This window comes from Ammodytes marinus (assembly GCF_949987685.1).
Source record: "Ammodytes marinus genome assembly, chromosome: 2".
Lineage (NCBI taxonomy): Eukaryota > Metazoa > Chordata > Actinopteri > Uranoscopiformes > Ammodytidae > Ammodytes > Ammodytes marinus.
In genome coordinates this window covers 2,423,729-2,446,072 of record NC_137231.1, presented here as the reverse complement: position 1 = coordinate 2,446,072, position 22,344 = coordinate 2,423,729, and the positions used below count along the sequence as shown (strand labels likewise).

The window sequence follows — 22,344 nt, the reverse complement described above, 5'->3', positions numbered from 1 at the left end:
GTGAAAGTATGGATCCATCCTGGCCGATATCCAGAACCTAGATATTGGAATCGGAATATACTGAAAAATAGTAGATCAAGGGGGCGCCCTTAGCTCAGTTGGCAGGGCCATCGGAAAAAAGAAAATAGTAGATCAGTGCATGTCTAATTTCAATGCAGAGTTCAGTGTGGTAATGGCTGATGCAGTTCCACAAGATTTAGGATGTCCCAATACATGCAGGGCAATTGTAGTATGCTGAAAATACATAAATGCCCCACTAACTCCAATAGCATTTTGGAGTATTTGTCATTATTCTTGACTTTTCTCGACAAAATCTTCCTTTTCAGATTTTTTTTTCGCTCCTGTGGCCCTAAAACTCTTCAGTATATAGTGTAGTACAAATAAAGAGTATGTGATTTGGAACGCAGGGTATGAATCCCACCTGGGTCAGCGTCATTCAGCCAGAGTTAATGTTTGATTGGACCAGAAGGTGATGACAGAGGTCAGTCAGGCAGGAGGGCAGAGTGTCCACGGGAGGCTGTTCATTACAAGTAGAATGATTAATGCTTTCACTGTATATTAAACCAAGCATTTCTCAACAGTTAAACATTACACAATTAATGAGTCTTTGTAGAGATTTTGCCCTTTTGTTTTATCTTATATAGAGAACACACACACTCACACACACACACATAGGAATTTTCAGAACAGTTTTTTCAAAGATTATGATTTCTACATTTAGCACTTTAAGGCTGAGAAGGTGAAATAAAGAGGCAGAGTTGAGGCAATGTTTTGTCTTTGGTGGGGTGCTGCCCCTTCATGTATCTTCCCAGTGCTCACATTATTTGCATTGGTCAAGCACTCCCTCACGTCCGTAGTTTGACAGACAGATCGCTAATTATGTCAAACGTTTCTTTGATCGGCGCTGGATTTCTTCTTGTGAATGTCAAAGAGGCTGACGATGAGGCAGCGGCAGCCTGCACGCACTGTGTGGTAACGTCATTACTCTTTTAGAGCTGTTCAAAATCCATACCGTAGCCTAAAGTCCTACCGGTGTACTTTCTATACTGTTTCTACCGCACACCCCTAAGCAACTGCAAATGAGGATGAGCATTTCCTGAAGTATTGGAGTGGTATTTTGTTTTGTTGACGTATCAATGTTTTTTTAATCAAATGTTTCAACTATCACACATTAATTGTGTCCACATACTTTGTTTGGGTGTTAACATATTGTTGGCTATGGAGTAAATACAAAGGTTTTATTTTGTGTTTCAGTGAGTACATGTTTAACTATATAGTATAGGTGTCTGGATTGTTGATGCAGATTCAAACAATATTGAAATGGTTCCGTTCTTTCTCTCCTAGAAGTTAACCCTTCCATGTACAGTATTTGGGCTTCAGCTGTACTTACATTGTTGTTCTCTAAATGTCCTGTCACTGGTCCACAAACACTGCCTCTGATAGTCACACAGAGTTTTGCAATCATTATGGAATTTATTTAAAGGCTAAGCCCGGGGTTTATAAAGGTGTTGTTAAAGGTGACTCAGCATGATGGATCTGTCTCTGTATCCACAGGTTATAGTGCAGATAGCGGACGCCTTAGGTAGACATTTGTGAGCCAATACAAAATGTCTCCGTTGAGCAACATTTCACTAAGTGAGTATCGGATGGTGAAACAGCAATTACACAGTAGTGACTCATTATCAAACTATAAGAGGACAAATGGTAAAGATTAGCCCAATCAGGAGTGTGCAGTGTCTCAGGTCACATATTCATTTCTACATCTACAACAACGCTTTATTTTATGTTTTTTTTTATGGCCATCATCATGTATGATTGGAATATTTACACCACATGTGTCCAGAATTATGATATAATATTAATTTAATGTAATGTTTTGTACAGAAACTTCAGCAACTGAAAATGAAATTTGACATTTTGACCCATGTATTCATCCTGAGGTTAGACATAAGGCAGGGTGAAAGGATGTGGTGACAATAATTGGTACTTGTGTGTCTCAAAGGGTGCAGCCCCGCATTAGTTGGACAGTATGAGGGATAAGTGGCATTTACAGATATCAATGACAGCCAATACAATCAGCTCCTGTATTTGTTCTGACGTCTATATGTTCCCCGTGACCCAACACGTTCATGCCTCCAACGGACATTTAAAGAAAATGTTGCAGAATGGTTTGCGTTGGTCTGATATCTTTTCTGCAACATTGGGTATAGTGTGAGTGCGCCATTCAGTCACATGTTACCTGGAGAAGAAGGTGTGTTTTACTAGTGTCTATATACTATTAAGATTCATGCAATTTATCCATTAAAAAAATGATTGTGCAGATCTTTTCTCATGAAATATATTTCACACTTGTGATAATTAGTTTAATTTGATATGTTTATGTTAATCTTACATTTTCCATAAACCCATTATAATTATACTGTAACTACACATTAAATGACTAATGGAGTGTATCAAATGTAGCCAAAGCAATCAATCATCATTCTCTTCTAAACACTGTCCTTATTGCAAAAACTTTGCGGAAAGTGTTGCAAGAAATTTATACACACAGAAGAAGTGGGTGAAGATATGGAAACAGGACTATTGTGGACAGACAGTGCTTGGTAATATGGGGTTTGCATTGCAAAACATGGAGTTCATGTAGTTACTTTATTACTCTCTGGTGTGGAAACACATTCACATTTGAATTTATCTGCAGATGTAGATAACTTGTTGAGAAAGGGACACTGGGATTGCTGTAGCTAATCAGAGGACAATGAGTTATGCTACTGTAATATAGTCCTTTAAGATTATTGTTTGACCTTCACTAGTCAGTTCTGAAGCAGTAAAGTGAAGTCAGTCACTTGGCTGACCTTATTATACCATATACCATGTTATACTATTGGTTTGTTTGGTAAATAAGATGGCTTTAAATAACACTTTTTACAATGAATGTTTTATTTCTTGAGATATATTCTTCAAGCAGCCCAGGTAGCAGATTTGATCTGGCCCTTGTGACTGCTGCTGCTCTTTGAATCCTAATAAGTTAGAATTAACAGCAGCTAATGTTTGAATGACCTACTACAGTATCACATGCCTCTTCAATGAATGAGTCTGAAAAAGAAAAACAGGTATATAAACAGAACATTAAGCTCCCGCTCATCTGACAAAGCACGGAGCAGCTATTAGCATTTAATATCAGATGTCTAACTGACTGCTTGTCTGACATTGATTAACACCTTGTCTCTGGTTGCATTCCAGCTCCTTCAACAGGTCCATTTAAGAGTGCTGGGAGCAGGACTGGCTCTGCTGGAACTCTGGAAATAGTTTAAGACAAGAGACCAGTGCCTGTGCTCTAGTGAGCAGTAAGGAGTCAATGCTTTATTCTAGTAAATATTGCAACTTCGGGCATGCCATCTTTTCCACACTGCAGTACAGATGGGTAGTTTTAGGACAGTACGACATTTGGAAAAAAAAAAATATTTGTTTGTCATCAAAGCCAGACGATGATGACAATCTGATCTCTCAATCTCTAGGCATGCTGGTTAGAAAAAGGCCCAATATGGACTTAACCACACTGCATGGAAGTTATTGGAATAACACTACGTAAAGTAGCATAAGGGCAGAGATTGCTGTGTCAATAAAGACTGGTCTGAGTTATTCTGTGGTTCTACTGAGGGCTGAACTCAGTTATCTCCCCCTTTAGGACAGACTGTTGTGAGCACTTCTCCAGTAGCCTACTTTCAAGCAGTTTCACATAAAATGTCTAGCAGCAGAGCTAACGTTAGCATCCTCGTCTCATGCACATAAATTAAATAAATACAATAAGTGTTTCAATTATTTAATAAAAAAACACTTGCTATACTGAAGAGACCATAGATAGGTGACTTCTGTTGGTATTTCACAAAAAAATGGCGCACATTTTTTTAGAGGGGGCGGGAGGTGCCGTTGGCCCTACAATGGTAGGGGAAACACTGCACATAGGTCGGCTGTTACACACTGATCACAGGTTTATACATGTAAAGTATTTGTAATGAAGCAGCCCTTATTAGAGAATCCTGAGCTCCATCAGAACAGTTTTTTCACACAGTAAACAACCCTCTTCACCCTGCCTGTAGATTTCCCCCATAATAAAACATAATATTAATTCAATATAATTAAAAGCTCACAATCTTTGAAGAGAGAGAGAAATAGAGAGAGAGAGAAAGAAAGAGAGAAATAGCGTTGGGATAAAACACGGTTGAATACGGCGGTAGATTGCAACACTATAACTGCCTATGGCAACTAGCGCTGGTCTCTGTGAATTAGGTCTTCTTTACAACAAGGCTTATTTGTATAGAAAAGGGGTTAATTTTGCACAGCATTTTGGAAAATTACATTATTTACATTCATGCAAAAGGGGATATGCGCACTGAGCGTGCTTTGTGAATTGGACTCTAACATTTTCTCTCATTTGCACAGGTTTTTGCAGCCACAAGAGCAGCACAATCCTTCGGTGGATTTGGCCCATATTCTTGTTGATGCTTTGTTTACTATATTTCATAATATCTTGCGTTTTTAAAATGTATAGATCAAGAAGGTTTTTATTTCCGTGGCATCAGCATAACATCCAGGATCAAGGACATAAACTGACACACAGGAAGTGATACTTTTGACATATTTAGTTTGTTTGAATGAACAGACGTTCTGTTGTTGGCTAATCTACATGGACATGTAAAAGAACAGAGCAACATCTGCAATAACTTAAATGTCATTGAAATAAAATACATACCCAAAATCAAAAGCTAACAATTAAATATGTTAACAATTGATATACATTGATAGAATTGGAGGGTTGCATTGTGGGCTGTTTGCAGCATGGTACAGTGGCAGTAGCGGAGAGGGAGGGAGCCAGTGATTAGAGGATGGAGATCCAGTGAATTGAGCGAGACCTCAGTGTGTCAGCAGATCATCTAACATGGAGCAGCTTCCAGCCGGCCTGTGTTGTATTGTGTTGGACACACTGCATGCTGCTCATTGACTCTTCATGCTGAGGCTGCAGTTACACTCTGAGCTCTGTCTCTTTCATTGTGATCATCTTTATCCCCACCACCCCAATTATTCTCATTGTCTATTTAGACAATTTCCCCTAGTCTGTTAATAAATTCACTCTAGTTTTACATTTTAGTCATAATTTACAGTTCTGGTTTCAATCTACACTTTTTGTGAAAATCAGCTAATATCTACTCACCATCCGCTACCTTGTTCGTAATGTGTGCCCACTGAGACAATGTCTGGTGTTTACACCCAGCCCAGGCTCTGTAAATAGCTATCTAAACACAGTGGCTCTGTGCGAGCCACACAGTCTCACTCCCAGTGCTTCAGGGATGGACGGCTGGAGCCCTCACTCTGGGCTTACATGTAATCAGCAGGAATGATTGAGTTTCAATGACAGTAGCTTAGGACTAAAAAAAGAAAAAAGACAAACAAGAAGTGATTATTAATAGTGAAATGAATGAGCACTGAGCTGTGAAATGGAAGAGGAAAGGGCTGAGGTAGTGTGTGTGTGTGTGTGTGTGTGTGGGGGGGGGGGGGTCAGAATATAGCACACCTGTTTTAGTTCGGACTTTGACTAAGGACTATTTTAATGACAATGCAGGACATGGTTTCTTTCATGTGGGGATAATTAGAACAACGGCCCCATGGGAACTCAAGTATAAACACACTATTTGTGAAGGACAAGGTCCAGGAAGACACAGCTCATCTGTCCTGAAACTGTTCACAATCGATATTAGAGCTGATTTGCAACACCAACTCAATATTAGTAGTTTTCTATTATTTTCATGTTAATTATAAGATATTTTGAATCCATCTGAATAGCTGTGGAGAATGTAGTTGTGTGTGTAATTCTTTGGTTGATTGTGGCCCTTGTCGTGTTGGTAGCCCAGTGGCTCATTGAACCCAAATGGTTTTGACTCCAAATGGAGACCATTGATGCATGATGTCATCATTCCCCCTCTCTCTCCCTCCCCACATTTTATGTCCACTTCCCCATCTATAGGTGTCCTTTAAGGGCAAAAATGCCCCAAAAATATCTTTAAAAAACCACACATAGGTGACTGCTGTGTTGAATGAGTAAAATACTTTTCACATCATTGTTCTTAAAAGTAATCTGTTCATTGATGTTCATGGATATTACCTTTAATATTTGGGACACCAAACAAGGATTGAATAAAATGCTGTAGATACATTTAGCAAAATGGGGATATAATATATAATTATTTCAATGCTCCAGAAGTATGCAGCACATTCATGCACAGAGGATAAACCCTTTTTATATGAGGCCATGACCTTTCCTCTGGCGCCCCCCTCAGGACAGAATTAACATTGTTAGCCCAATGTAAGGCTTAAAAAATTAAACAATTATCATTATGTTAAATTTGGATAATAAGCATGATGCAGCAATTTAGGGCCGACATCGTGCTAACTTTATAGACTCAAAATGTAGCATACCAAAGCACTAAAACATGTGTCAAATGTTTTCAAACTTGTCTATAATTGTTCAGACACAATAATCAAAAAACCTTGATCATGGAAATTTTACTTTGAAAGGCAAAACACAGTTTTTTTTAGCTTAAATGTGCTTATATCTTATCCCTTGTGTCTCCCTTCTTTACAGGATGAGTCAAATGGATGGCTCTTCTTAAATATGTGGTGACATTTCCAATTTCTTCCACGGTTTTCTAGAAACAAGGGGTGGCACAACTTCCAAAATGCACAACTTAGGCCACTCTCCCCTATATGTATTAGGTACTTTTATTTTATTTTTTCAGTCCGTAGTTGTGCATTCTGTACTACTAATCACATTGCAAGGTGGAATAACACACCTTTATAGTGGGCAGCATTAGCGTGGTTGATGCATTTTGAGTAGAGAAAGCAGATGCACTGTTGCATATTGATATTACCGCAGAAGAATAGATCACAAGTAAGATAAAAGGATGGGAGGGATTTGGTGTATGCAGTGATTTACTATGTCTTGTATGTGTGTGTTTGGCTGGAGGCCACGTTGGCCTTTGAAGTGTCCCAGATGAAGGGAGCAGAGTGAGTCAAACATGCCAAAGCCTCTATAATGGCTGTGGTCATTGTGTTACAGTGCAGAGGCAGAGGTGGATATGTTGGCTCTATTACCGCCAACTCTACACCTGCAGGTGTTCCTCATTTACAGCCATATACACACAGAGAGACATGCATAAAAAACACCTAACCTTGATTTAAAACATTTCACATTTTGGTTATTTGATTGTCAGATTGTTTGTAGTCTAAAACTAACAACATTGTATTGTAGTTTTCGTTAGCAAATCTTTTGCAGTTCATTTATTATTATGCTTTTTTAAGCATTGTGAGTATACAGCTGTGGCCATATTTGATGTGTACTGTTACCGTGGTTACAGGGGTCATGCTTATCGATCCCGAGGTTAGTGAAAAGGCACTGTTGACTTGTTTAAAGCAGACTGTAAGCGCTCACAGACAGTGCTGTCCAGGTCTGCTCTCATAGATACAGTGCTGTGTGAAAGTTTGTGAACCCCTTGAGCCTTTTGGAATTTTATTTATTTTAACCATTATTAATTCATTTTTATCAATACCAGTATTTTTTATATGAAATAACAGATGTTTGTTTATCAATTCAACATTTTTCTTTTACAGAAATCAACTGTTAAAACAGATAAAACAAATTATTTGAAAAATGTTGTATCTGCAAAAGTTTGTGAACCCTGAGCTGCATTGCTTAAATGGAGCAGGTAAACACAATCAGATGGGCCAAATTGAGTGATGAAATGGACCAATGTAGTGAGAGATCTTTAGGGAAGAAATTGGGCGGCACTAGATAAAACAGAGATAAAACCAGGTCAGTTTAGGCTCACCAAAGTGAACCCATACAGGTCAGACATGCTAAAAGCGAAAAAAATCTCAGAGGATCTCAGGAATAGAGTTGTGATGCTGCACATTTGTCTGGGGACAGCTATAAATTAATTTTAAAAAATGTTTGAGCTCCATCGGTCCACCGTGAGGCAAATCATCTACAAATGGAGAGCTTTTAGAGTGACTGAACATCTGCCTAGAAGTAGACTTCCGTCAAAAATATCCATAAGCACCACAAAAAAAGTTATTTTTCAGTTAAAAGCCAACCCAAACATTACATCTAGTGATTTGCAGACCTCTCTTGCAGCATCTGGGGCAGATGTGCATGGTTCCACAATAAAAATAAGAATAAGTCAACATGGCTTTCAAGGGAGGGTTGCTGAAGAAGCCTCTACTCTCAAAAAAGAACAAAAGTGCTTGTCACAACTTTGCCAGAGAGCACCTGGAGATACCTGAAGTCTTTTCTGTGGACAGATTTGTCCAAAATTGAACTGTTTGGTCATAACCAAAACCGCCATGTTTGGGCAAAAGCGCAACTCTGCCTACCACCAAGAGAACCTTCTCCCAAGTGAAGAACGGTGGGGGCAAATGGTCTGCAGAACTCCAGATGTAATGTTTGGGTTGGCTTTTACCTGAAAAATCCCTTTTTTGTGGCGCTTGAGGATATTGTTGAAGGAAGTCCACTTCTAGGCAGATGTTGAGTCACTCTTAAAGCTCTCCATTTGTAGATGATTTGCCTCACGGTGGACCGATGGAGCTCAAACTTTTTTATATGAATTTATAGCTGTCCCCAGATAAATGTGCAACATCAAAACTCTATTCCTGAGATCCTCTGAGATTTTTTCCCCTTTGAGCATGTCTGACCTGTATGGGTTCAGTTTGGTGGGCCTAAACTGACCTGGTTTTATCTTTGTTTTATCTAGTGCCACCCAATTTCTTCCCTGAAGATCTCACATTACATTGGTCTATTTCATCACTCGATTTGGCCCACCTGATTGTGTTTACCTTGCTCGATTTAAGCAATGCAGCTCAGGGTTCACAAACTTTTGCACATACAACATTTGTCAAATAATTTGTTTTATCTGTTTGAACAGTTGATTTCTGGAAAAGAAATTTTTTGAATTGATAAACAAACATCTGTTATTTCATATAAAAAATACTGGTATTGATAAAAATGAATTAATAATGGTTAAAATAAATAAAATTCCAAAAGGCTCACAAACTTTCACACTACACTGTATAAAATGGATGTAGCATCTGGGCAGATCTCAGTTAATTCAACTACATCCAATCGTCCTGGCCTATGCGCGTCGCCATCTTGTCAGAGTTTGACTCCACCTCATTTCCTCTTACCAAAAAAGGGCATAGATGTGACGTTGGGAGGAGGGAGATACGCCCATCTAGCTGACGTATACCTCCGGGGCGAAGTGAGGGCCGGCGGCTAGCTGTCACTCAAGAGACCACGCCCATAATGATTCATAACCTCCAATTTTAACCTCCAATAGAATAAAAACTAGTCTGGTACAACAACATTCACCCCCCTCAGTGTTGTCATGGAGATATGACCTAAACATACAGACTAGAATGTTTTTTTGTTCAGGTTTAATAATGCTGTGAAAACGGCCTATTTAACATGAGAGTCAATGAGACATTGCTCTATCATGAAACCTGCCCCTAGTGGCCACACAGCGAACTGCATTGTTTTGTCACTTCCGCATTGGATGCTGGTAGAATTCACTGTGGTTGGGGCTAGTGTGCTCTGCAATAATACAACAGACTGACTCTCCCCACTGAATATTATATTATACAGGTCCTTCTCATATAATTAGCATATTGTGATAAAGTTCAATATTTTCTGTAATGTACTGATAAACATTAGACTTTCTATCTTTCTTTCATTTGAATCTTATTAAAACCGTTTGAATTATAATATGTTGTATTTGATTTTGTTCTGAATTACTTTCAAGTGTTTAGAAAATTTGCTTTGCTTAATTGACCAAACCCCATCATTCTTTTACTAGTCCGACATTAGTTCTGGAATGTGTGGCTAGCTTTCAGGATTCTTACTGTTACAATATGTGTTGTTATGGTAGTTTCAGAATGGAAAAAGTAAGTGGATCAGTTTACCCCACAGCTGGGGTAAAGTGAGCCACATGACAACTTTTTTTTTAAATAATCATATTTTCACTGTCTTGAAAAAATTCTGCTAATGCCCATTTCTAGGAAACATTCTGAATTAATGGGAAATGTGTAAATTTGAGGGATAAATAATTTTAGCTCCCTTAGAGGTGAGCAAATGTAAAAAGTGGCTCAGATTACCAAAGGAAATGTTTTCACGTAGAAAAACTTCTATCATACGTGTTGATGAACTACCAACATATAAAAACAATGTGATGGTATTAGCTAAAGATTAGCCTGAAATGCTAAGAGAGGTAGTTCTTTCTCAAATTGTGGTGGTGGGGGAAAGTGAGCCAAATGCTGTGGGGTAAAGTGAGCCACTGTCTCACTTTCCCCCACCATGAGGCACAAGTTAAGTTTAGTCTTAAACATATTTTAATGTAATATTACGTGACATATGTTTTATTTTAATGTCATACACATTGTAGAAAAGCCATCATGCCAAGGAAATACACCAGGAAGACGACCTGGGGCAACCACACGGAAAGAGCACCTTCTCATCTTTCCCTGTAACCTTCAGGGCTGGAATGTAGAGTAGGCCTAGTTGTAGAGTATGACAGGCTGATGTTATAATCCAGTTGGGTCTTCTCCTGTGTTCTGAGTCCCAGGCTGTTCTCGCTGGTTCTGATTTTCCTATGCTTTGACCCCCAGACACAAGCTGGCTTTAAGGGTCCTGTGTTCTGACCCCCAGACTGTGTACTAATCTAACTAGTTCTATCTTTCATTTGAATCTTATTAAAACCTTTTGAATTATAATGTGTTGTATTTGATTTTGTTCAGAGTTACTTTCAAGTGTTTAGAAAATTTGCTTTGCTTAAAGCGGCTACGAGTAACATTTAAATATCTTTTAAACAGCCTCATGTTTCCTCTGATAATCATAAATTACCTTTAACAGCAAACGGGACCATCAGTGCAAAGAAAGACGTTTTTATATAGTTTTTATTACTGCTTTTGGTCTGGTCGCACACCCAGTCCGATTTTCGGTTCGCTCGTGCAGGCTCTATGGTCACATATCCGTATTGGTTGCAGATTTCAGTGTGGCGCTGCAGCGTGATTTGAGAAGCCTATCCCTCTAGGTGAGGGAAGGGGAGCGGGAGCCTTGTTTGAGACAGTTATTTGTCGTCACAATGACTGGTAACGAGGCTGAACCATCAAAGAAAAAAAGAGAATGCAATGAAGAAAAGCGAAAAGAGAGAGTGACTACGGGCGGGACGAGGACGTTGCCAAGCAACGTGTATACAATTTCACGAGAGCGAAACTAGACTGTGTTTACTCCTAAATGAATGAGCGGTTGGTACTAACACAACGTTTGCTTTGCTTCACCATCATCAGATAACCATTATCTGAAATAGTCATTATTTACATCAACAACACAAACACATTACCTCATCGTGATCCATACAAACTGCCGTCTCTCTTTCATTCGCTTTCTGTGAGGACACAGCTCCGTGAGAGAGGGTAGTTAGGTGACGCTGCTGCATCAACTCATTGCAATCAGGTGTGTACTGACTGGCATTAGTTGATGCAGTGTCAAAACCACTCTCACGGAGCCGAAAAGAGTCCTCACACTTTCAACACACGTACATGCACTATATTGCGCCCTTCTCAGTTCACACTCGCGCGCCTGGCACGAGCATTTGCGACAGCGGGCGTCGTAAAAATACTACCGCTTTTGTCCAAAGGGGACGCCAACGTGCCATCTTACTCGTAGTGCCTTTAATTGACCAAACCCCATCATTCTTTTACTGGTCCGACATTAGTTCTGGAATGTGTGGCTAGCTTTCAGGATTCTTACTGTTACAATATGTGTTGTTATGGTAGTTTCAGAGTGGAAAAAGTAAGTGGATCAGTTTACCCCACAGCTGGGGTAAAGTGAGCCACATGACAACTTTTTTTAAAACAATCATATTTTCACTGCCCTTTGTCTTGAAATTTGAGTGATAAATCATTTTAGCTCGCTTAGAGGGGAGCAAATGTAAAAAGTGGCTCAGATTACCCCGTTCTCCCCTATATATATACACTACCGTTCAAAAGTTTGGGGTCACCCAAACAATTTTGTGTTTTCCATGAAAAGTCACACTTATTCACTACCATATGTTGTGAAATGAATAGAAAATAGAGTCAAGACATTGACAAGGTTAGAAATAATGATTTGTATTTGAAATAAGATTTTTTTTACATCAAACTTTGCTTTCGTCAAAGAATCCTCCATTTGCAGCAATTACAGCATTGCAGACCTTTGGCATTCTAGCTGTTAATTTGTTGAGGTAATCTGGAGAAATTGCACCCCACGCTTCCAGAAGCAGCTCCCACAAGTTGGATTGGTTGGATGGGCACTTCTTGCGTACCATCCGGTCAAGCTGCTCCCACAACAGCTCAATGGGGTTCAGATCTGGTGACTGCGCTGGCCACTCCATTACCGATAGAATACCAGCTGCCTGCTTCTGCTCTAAATAGTTCTTGCACAATTTGGAGGTGTGTTTAGGGTCATTGTCCTGTTGTAGGATGAAATTGGCTCCAATCATGCGCTGTCCACTGGGTATGGCATGGCGTTGCAAAATGGAGTGATAGCCTTCCTTATTCAGAATCCCTTTTACCCTGTACAAATCTCCCACCTTACCAGCACCAAAGCAACCCCAGACCATCACATTACCTCCGCCATGCTTAACAGATGGCGTCAGGCATTCTTCCAGCATCTTTTCATTTGTTCTGCGTCTCACAAACGTTCTTCTTTGTGATCCAAACACCTCAAACTTGGATTCATCCGTCCACAACACTTTTTTCCAGTCTTCCTCTGTCCAATGTCTGTGTTCTTTTGCCCATCTTAATCTTTTTCTTTTATTGGCCAGTCTCAGATATGGCTTTTTCTTTGCCACTCTGCCCTGAAGCCCAGAATCCCGCAGCCGCCTCTTCACTGTAGATGTTGACACTGGTGTTTTGCGGGTACTATTTAATGAAGATACCAGTTGGGGACCTGTGAGGCGTCTGTTTCTCAAACTAGAGACTCTAATGTACTTATCTTCTTGTTTAGTTGTGCAACGCGGCCTCCCACTTCTTTTTCTACTCTGGTTAGAGCCTGTTTGTGCTGTCCTCTGAAGGGAGTAGTACACACCGTTGTAGGAAATCTTCAATTTCTTAGCAATTTCTCGCATGGAATAGCCTTCATTTCTAAGAACAAGAATAGACTGTCGAGTTTCAGATGAAAGTTCTCTTTTTCTGGCCATTTTGAGCGTTTAATTGACCCCACAAATGTGATGCTCCAGAAACTCAATCTGCTCAAAGGAAGGTCAGTTTTGTAGCTTCTGTAAGGAGCTAAACTGTTTTCAGATGTGTGAACATGATTGCACAAGGGTTTTCTAATCATCAATTAGCCTTCTGAGCCAATGAGCAAACACATTGTACCATTAGAACACTGGAGTGATAGTTGCAGGAAATGGGCCTCTATACACCTATGTAGATATTGCACCAAAAACCAGACATTTGCAGCTAGAATAGTCATTTACCACATTAGCAGTGTATTTCTTTAAAGTTAAGACTAGTTTAAAGTTATCTTCATTGAAAAGTACAGTGCTTTTCCTTAAAAAATAAGGACATTTCAATGTGACCCTAAACTTTTGAACGGTAGTGTATATATTTTATTTTTTTATTATTGTGAGAGTAGGTGGGGCTTCGCCCCACGTGCCCCTAATGACCAGTCGCCACTGTATATAGGCATGGGCCGGTATGATATTCTGAAGGTATGATAACCTTAAGCAAAAATACCACGGTTACAGCTTACAAATGTGTTATTTGAAATGTCTGGGTAAAATACCTCTGAACAGTATGATGGAAAATATAGGCTTTTAAACCTTGACTTCTACGTACAAACAGTGGTATACCTTGAAATCGGTTATCGGCATGCATCGGATTTGAAATTAAATTGTTCTGTTGGAGCTATTTAATAAGGGCTCTTTATAACTAACAGTTTCACCACATAAACCAGTGATCTGTGTGTAACAGTCGACCTGTGTGGATGTGATATAGATTATAGAACCATCAAATCCTGCTCTATCGTCTTAATGAAGCATCTGTGTGTTAAAGGCACAGAGCTGCCTGAAACACTGAGAAGGGATCTGCTATCTCACTTAAAGCAAAATGAGGGCAAATTGCGCTCAGCGTCCAAACTTTGTGGGTGTCTTTGCACCGGCCTATATGTAGTGCAAATTATCTTGTGGATACAGTACTAAAAGGGTCAGATTACAGCACTTTAACTACAGTTTTTGAGTTGAATACAATTTTTCAAATTAGTTCACAAATAAGAAAACTAAAAAAAAACAACATAAATTCGATAAACCAGCATTGACATGCCTGAAAAGGAGTAGGCACAAGTATAAATGTATATAATCCTACCCCTCTTAAATTGTAATTTCAGTAATTCTTGAGAACCGGGACAAAAGGCCGTCTTCATGTAACTGCTGTTATCTTTAAAAATATTTTTTTTTAATTGTAGATGTTATTAGGGATTAAGAATAGAATGTCTGGAGCACAATTATCCCCTTAAATTTAATTTTATCATTATTATGTCAAATATATGACACTTGTTATCTTCTCACGACATCCTAAACAGTGTGTCCACAGAGAGGGTTTCAATCTTTTCATATGCAATAAAACTAATAATTTTTATAATTTTAATAAAATTAAAAATGTACTTTAATGATTAAAAAGTGTTTTTTTCATCAAAAGCAACACTAACTAATCTCTCGTATCAATAAAAACTGTTCTTCTTAAACACATTCATGTTTTATATGGTTTCAAAGTGGTGGGACACTTTTTGTCAACACCATCAGACAATCCATTAAAATGTAAGAAAATCTGCCAAAATAAGGGGCAGCTGTGAAGGACCTCTTGTCACATTCTACCTCTGCAGAGTACATTAGAGTCAGACAGGCTCTGATAAGTGTTGTAGTTATAGAATATTTTACATTCCAAGTCTTGAAAGTCCTGCGTCACAACCATGATACGTCAACACCAACTTACAATTTCTGAAGAAGTTATTTGAAATGTTTCGATAATTTTATTTTCCTGAAGTAGTTCATACTAGCACCAATCATCAACAGAAAAACCAAACTGCTACTAGATAAAATCCATTTGTTATGTTTAAGAAACGTTAAATATGTCAATATATACATTTTGAAAAAAAAATGTGTGGCCTCTGTCAGTCTTGGTGAATATTTGTGATCACTATCACTATCACTATTTTGCCTAAACATAGGGTTTGTATTTTTTCAACATTGCACATGTTTTATCCCACTTCTCAAGAATCACTGATTTATTAGTAAAAAAATAACTATGAAGTCATCAGAGTTTAAACTTAAAATATGTAAATATACATGAAACAAGCCTTAAAATAAGCAGCAGCAGCTTCACCCAGCTGAAAAGGCCAGAAGGCATTTTCCAAGTTTAATGTCAGCCTGCCTCCCTGTGCTGACCCTGCTGAGTGACGGCCGGAGAGCCTCCAGGTTGAGCTGAACCCAGTTCCCCTCTGCCTGCCCAGGCCTGTTTGTCTGTCGGTCTGTGGGCTTGTCTGTCTGTCTGTCTGTCTGTCTGTCTGTCTGTCTGTCTGTCTGTCTGTCTGTCGGCTCACACGCCTGTCTCTCGTCAGCTCACACCATGGACATATAAAGAAAGGCTCACACACACAGGGGCAAACAACAACACAGCTAGTCAACTAGTCTGTGAGTTTGTCTCCTCAACTCCATTCTCTTTGCCTCTAATGTCCAAGAAAACTGTGAATATGAACGATTAAATATGAATGATTGAAGCCAATGGTAGCAGAATGTAGATTCAATGTCTGGGGCTAAATCTCACTGCCAATTGCATAGATGTTCAATATATCACCTTGTGTGTTAGGTTCTTAATGTTTTAGTCTGATTAATGAGAAAGCATGTGTAGCTAGCATGTAAAGGAACAATCTAATATGTTGAGAGTCCCTCTTCTTTATTATCCCTCTTCTCGACCCTGTATATTCTGTAGAAATACATTTAGCCTGCTAAGCTTATCAGCTCTGAAATATATCTGAATGCATAAAAGATACAACTGTTTTTCTCATTTAGACCTAAGCTCTGGGTAATGTAATGTAATATAGAGGGTTTCACTTGAACTTCTTCACAATACCAATCAACTTGGTACAGTCCCACGCAGGCTATCAATATTGTATTTCTATTTTCTAATAATGGTTGTTGTAGCACATTTTTTAAATGCCCTCAGTATTGAATAATTATCCTTTTTTAGGAATTTATTACTAAAATGTGGTGGTCATAATCACAATGTAAAAATGGTGAGGCTGAAACAGTGTTTAATTCAGATCACTGCCACTATTGGATGCATTTTGGTACAGAAGATACATGTTAATGAAGGCAGGCAGCTTAATGTTTCAATGCCATATGTTTTTGCCCTAGAATTATGGGGTTTATAAAAAATAAATAGCTATAGTATGCTCATTTTACTGAATGTGCGTTTTTGTCGTGATTGTAGTGCATGCTAACATGTGTTTTATTGTTGGCCTCTATGAGAACATGCCCATCATTGTATCTGCATACGTATATGCCTTTCCACTCCATGGGCTTCACAATTGATCCTGTGGCATTGTCATCCGCTGTGCATTTGTGCACTTAACATTTTTGCAATGGCTTGCTGTTCCTTTACCTTTCAATACTCCCTCTGCCATGGACCACCTGCAGTGCAGCACTCACAATACACTCACAACCCCCCCTTCCCCAGCACACACGCGCACACATACGCGCACACACACACACACACACACACACGCACCCACACACACACACACACACGCACCCACACACACACACACATACAGTACACAGCACCTCCGGAGCCCTTCTCCATAACGAACCCTCCTCCAGCCCCCCATGGTTTCCTCCTGAGTGCTGACCTGCACTGGTCCTTTAATATTGGTGACAGCTAATACACTTCTAAATGATCAGTTATTATCTGTGGGCTGTGGTCCACAGGGCCCCACTCATTCCAAAGGTCATCCCTCTGTCTTCCACTATTGATTAAGTTGGCCTGTTAACGTGGCTCTGGGCCTTACTGAAAGTGAACATTGCCACTAACATATTTCCATCAGCTGTGTCTGGCTAGAGAGGCCCATTTAAAAGCCTCTTTGACTGTGTCGCCGCCCCAGTGAATAGGGCAGGATGAGCACGAGCATAATGGATATGCCAATAAGCAAACTAGTGCTACTAAAATATATCCAGGGCCACAAGCAAGGCAGACACAAAGAGATATCCTGCTGAGATATTATACAGTGCATTCAAAAAGTATTCAAACCCTTGACTTTTTTCTCATTTTGTTATTTTTCAGCCTTATGATAGGCTACCCCATAATACTAATTTACAAATGTGTTGAATAGGAAAAAAAGTGAAACATCTGATCTGGTTTTAAGACTCATTGCCATGACACAAAACCTCAACATCTCAAGTTTTAAATAAAGCAGCTAAAGGACTGATTAAACTGTCGCTCCTCAATAAAGAAACAGAGTTATTATATGAATTATAACCTGACAAAGAGCGCTTAGGACCTCAGACTGGACAAAAGGAGACTGAAGTGGCTGAAGGCCTCTCCTCTGTCAATGTCCTAGCCCAGTGATTTTCAACCAGTGTGCCGTGAGAGATCGTCAGGTGTGCCGTGGGAAATTATTTAATATCACCTAATTCACCATTGTCGGGTGTCTTGTCTTTGTGTGAGGAAATGGGAGCAGAACATAAAGTCTTATTGCTCCACACGGAGGTCCGGTGGCTGTCGCGCGGTAAAGTGCTGGCCCGTGTGTATGAGCTGCGAGAGGAACTTAAAGTTTTTCTGACAAACGAGAGGTCCGATTACTCAAAGCTGCTTGCAAGTGATGAGTGGTGTGCAAAGCTGCAGGGCTCCAGACAGAGACCAAATGCTCGCAGTTTGCGACCATTTTTGAGGCAGTGCGAGTAGCCTACTATTTTCAACTAGGGGCACGCGCGCGACCAGGAAATTCGCCGAGATATGTTTTCATTATCATTATTACATCCATTATTACAACTTTCCGCCATAGCGCTAAGGCAAGTTGACCAGAGACACATCTTGCAACTTTTTTTTAATACCGCGCTCACCAGAGCCGAGTACTAGCAACGGCTGCTGTCTGCTCCTCCTCACCGCTGACAGCCCTCACTCACACGGTTGTGTGTGTGTGTGTGTGTGTGTGTGTGTGTGTGTGTGTGTGTGTGTGTGTGTGTGTGTGTGTGTGTGTCTGATAACAGCCCCCTGCTACCTGCAGCAGCCAGCAGACAACCCCGTGTCGCTCTGAGCAAGAGCTGCCAGGTGACGTTTGTAAACGTGTAAATAGTTTTATAGGTCCACATTCAATTGGCGACTGCATATCTAACAAAAGCTAACCTTGTAGTTATAGCAACTAACACAGTTTTTAAAGTTAGTTTGTAAATATGTAAAGAGGCCTAGGTAATTTGTATAGGCCTACTACCTGGTCAGCATTTTCTATTCATTTAGCCTCTTTCAGAATTGCATATTATGCAAATTAGTTGATTATGTCATCCAGCTACTACTAGTTCATTTTGGGCCAATAACTATTTTCCTTATAGAGGAGTCAGCAGAGATAGAGAAGGAAAAATCACAGGGCTCAGGTGTAGAAGGGGTTGTGGTGAAAATGGGTCAAAATCCCGGTCTTTTTTGTGTTAATCGAAACAGGCCCAGGTTTCACACTAAGTGATTATAAATACATTTAGAAACTATATTATTAACTATTTATATGTACTGTGTTAGAGTGTAATTTTGTGTCATTTTGGTTGGTGGTGTGTCCCAGGATTTTGTAAATGTAAAAAATGTGCCACGGCTCAAAAAAGGTTGAAAATCACTGTCCTAGCCACAGCTCCCACCCAACCAGATGAAGTTTGAGGATTTACAGAGAAGACTAGCAGATAATCCCTAAATCCAGTTGTGCAAAGCTTGTCCTGTCAAACCCAAAGAGACTTGAGGCGCTTAATTGCTGCCAAAGGTGAATCAACTAAGAACTGGCTTCATGCTCTGAATACCTACTTTGCTTTTTTATAAATGAGCAAATAATTCGTTATCGTTTTCATTTTGTCATTATGAAGTATTAGGCGTAGGTTTATGAGTAAAATGGGAAAATAGTCTGAAATGTCTGAATACATTCTGAATGCACTGTAGGTTAAATCAACAAAATACCACTGCAGTGGCCAAAAAATTCACCACTTTGACAACACATAAATTATTGCATTTAATATTATATATATAATTATAATGCAAAATATCAGCTTTCTGATACCTGGCATGGACAGGAAATAAAAAGGAAATCCAAAAAGCAGTTTTAGAATAATCGCATGAATCATTATTTAATTTCAAACTGAATTCATACCTACACAATAGGTATTTTATTTATTTTTTTATTAGTTTTATTTGATTAGGACAGTGCATATTAATCAACATGTCAGCAGAGCATCAATGTAAATATGCCGGAGTTAGCATAAATGCTAATTCGCATCCGTAGTCCTAAGGCAAGTCATAATACAATACATTAATATACAACTACATGAAACAATTTTACACAGTTAATTCACAACTAGCTAAAATACAGTTTTACACTGACACCCAATCAGTATAGGCGATTAGAAAAGACAAAAGAAACAAAACAACATCAGGAAGAAAAGAAGAGAAAGTTATGCATGAGAACAGGTCTGGCTTGCTACTAACCACTCTTTGAGGGTCTTTTTAAAGGTAGTGTAGGTGGTACAGTCTCTGACTTGAGCTGGTAATTCATTCCAGGACTGTGTTCCTCTGATGGACAGGACCATTTGGCCAAATTTGGTTCTTTATATTTATTTATATACACATACACATATTCCAATATGTACATACAGGGCCGTAGCCTGAAAACATTTCCAATCAAGGTTCAGCAACACCAGTGGTAGCTGGGGAGAGATTATTTGTCTGATGTTCTGCTTGTCTGCCACACCAAAGCTGTTTGGGCAGAGAAGATGCTTTTTTCTCTCCCCCCTCACACGAAATCCAGACCTGCTACTGGCAAATTTAAATTTGCTCAGCCTGTTGGTCTGGACATGATCCATTGGAGCTCATTAACAATGTCGGAAAATTCGGAGTTGCCAATCAAATCGTACTATCTGATATGGGCGGGCCAGAGACCTATGTATGGTGCTTTGGGGCGGACATAGCCGGATGACAACAGTGTCATCCGGCCTTCGAAGCCGTGATAGTAAACAACAGAGATGGCTGTGGGTATGTTGTTTGCGTTTGAGACGGCTTTGGCCTTAATGATAGCACTTAACACTTAACGATTTGGAAGACGGCACACAAATTAGCAAGTAAGAGGAATGTTCTGTTTTGCCGACCGACCATGGCAAAAGTTTAATTTAACAGTTAGCCCCACTGTTCGCTAAACAAACGGGACTGAATACGTCACCTTGTTCATTGCTCTGATTGGTCATAGTACTATCCAGTTGCATGCAGTGGCATTTGAAATGCATGGGTTGGTGCCGCCCCTTGAGTTGGGAAGGTCTATTGAACGTGGCCAGACCATCTATCATTCTAGATGTGGGTCTGGATTTCCAGGCTAATGCTGAGAGGTTTTGACTTCAAAACAAACAATGTGGTCAAATACAGTACATGCTAAACATATATCACGGTAAATTGTATTAAATTAGTCATGTTCAAAGTGTATTTGAAGAGTTTAAGCCTTCTTCAATAATAAAGGCAGGTTATCGGACGGTATTACAGTATGAGATTATTCATTGTGATGTGCCAGTGCTGGACGATTTGATTGTCTTAGTGTTTGGCTGAGTTAAATCTCTGGCTCATACAGATTTAAAATGATGATTTTAACTAGAACCAGAGAGGATAAGGTTAGCATTGCATTGCTTGAGGTATCAGATTGGGGTGGCATTATTTTCTAATTATATGAAACAATGTTATATGATATGTTTTTAATGTCAGTTTGTTATAATGGCTACTTGCTTATTAATGCAAGATGAAATAACCTGTTGGGAATATCCTACGTATTTACCTATACCACCACATCTATTACATGATTGTCTGATGCTGCTTACTCGTTGAAATGATTTCTTCTTTGTCATGGATTAGCATGCCTGCATGTGTTAGCCTTGTACTGTTGCTAAGGGGGCCAGCAGAAGAAAGGTTATTCGACGCAAACATAAATTCTTACCTAAAAAATGTATACAGTCATATCAAAAAGTTTGGGAACCCCTCTCAGCCGGCATTATAATTGACTCTGCTTTCACAAAACAGATATAAAAGTGGTATGTCTTTAATTTACCAGGAACAGCTAAGTACTGGGATGTTTTCCAAACAAAGATTTTTTTAAAAGCAGTATTTGGTTGTATGAAATAAAATAAAATTTGAAAAACTGTCTGTGCAAAAATATGGGTACCCTTGTGGTATTGTTGATTTTAATTCCTGTAACAGCATGTAAAACTGACATACCACTTTTATCTTTTTTGTGTGAAAGCAGAGTCAATTATAATGCCGGCTGAGAGGGGTTCCCAAACTTTTTCATATGACTGTATCTGTTCTAGATTGTATGCTAAATGTAAGATTATTTCACTGCTGATTTGCGGAGTGATACGCTGCACTGCACTGGCACAAGTTGGTGTAGTAATACATGGCTGAACTACAGCATGATATAAAGGAAACAGAGGGATTTGCATTTGTGTTAGTGCTTGTTGACAGTCACTGAAAAACTGCGTGTATGCCTTGATTGAATTTTATTGGAAGGCGTCTCTAATTGTGACAATCTTTAGAAAAAAACTCCTTGCACAGAGCTTCAAACTATTACATTTCACCATACTGTAGGCTTGTGCTTGGTGACTGTCAGCAAGGCTTCTTTAACAGGGTTGACTATAGAGAGCTGACGTTATGGTCAGGTGTTTAGAGCTGCCCTAAGAAACGGTAGATGTGTCAAAGCTAATCATGGCCCAAAAGCATTTTCCTTCTGATATCAGCAGTGTGTGTGTGTGTGTGTGTGTGTGTGTGTGTGTGTGTGTGTGTGTGTGTGTGTGTGTGTGTGTGTGTGTGTGTGTGTGTGTGTGTAATCCTGCACCACGCTGGTCAGGAGCTGCTGTGCTCAAGGTTACTCACAGACTGATTTTTATGAACTCTTTGTTGACTCGGCGGCCTTCCCACTGATCAAACATGTTCTGTCATTCTTATATGAACAAGTTGAATACATAATTAATGGATTTTTCTTTCTTT

At 39.4% G+C, this 22,344-nt stretch overlaps 1 protein-coding gene across 2 annotated transcripts in view; it reads left to right on the top strand.

Annotated features, from left to right (window-relative positions):
• The window catches only part of arid3c (AT rich interactive domain 3C (BRIGHT-like)), a 106,155-nt gene that overhangs the window by 48,256 nt on the left and 35,555 nt on the right, over positions 1–22,344 (top strand). The gene's annotated exons all lie outside the window — the stretch shown is intronic.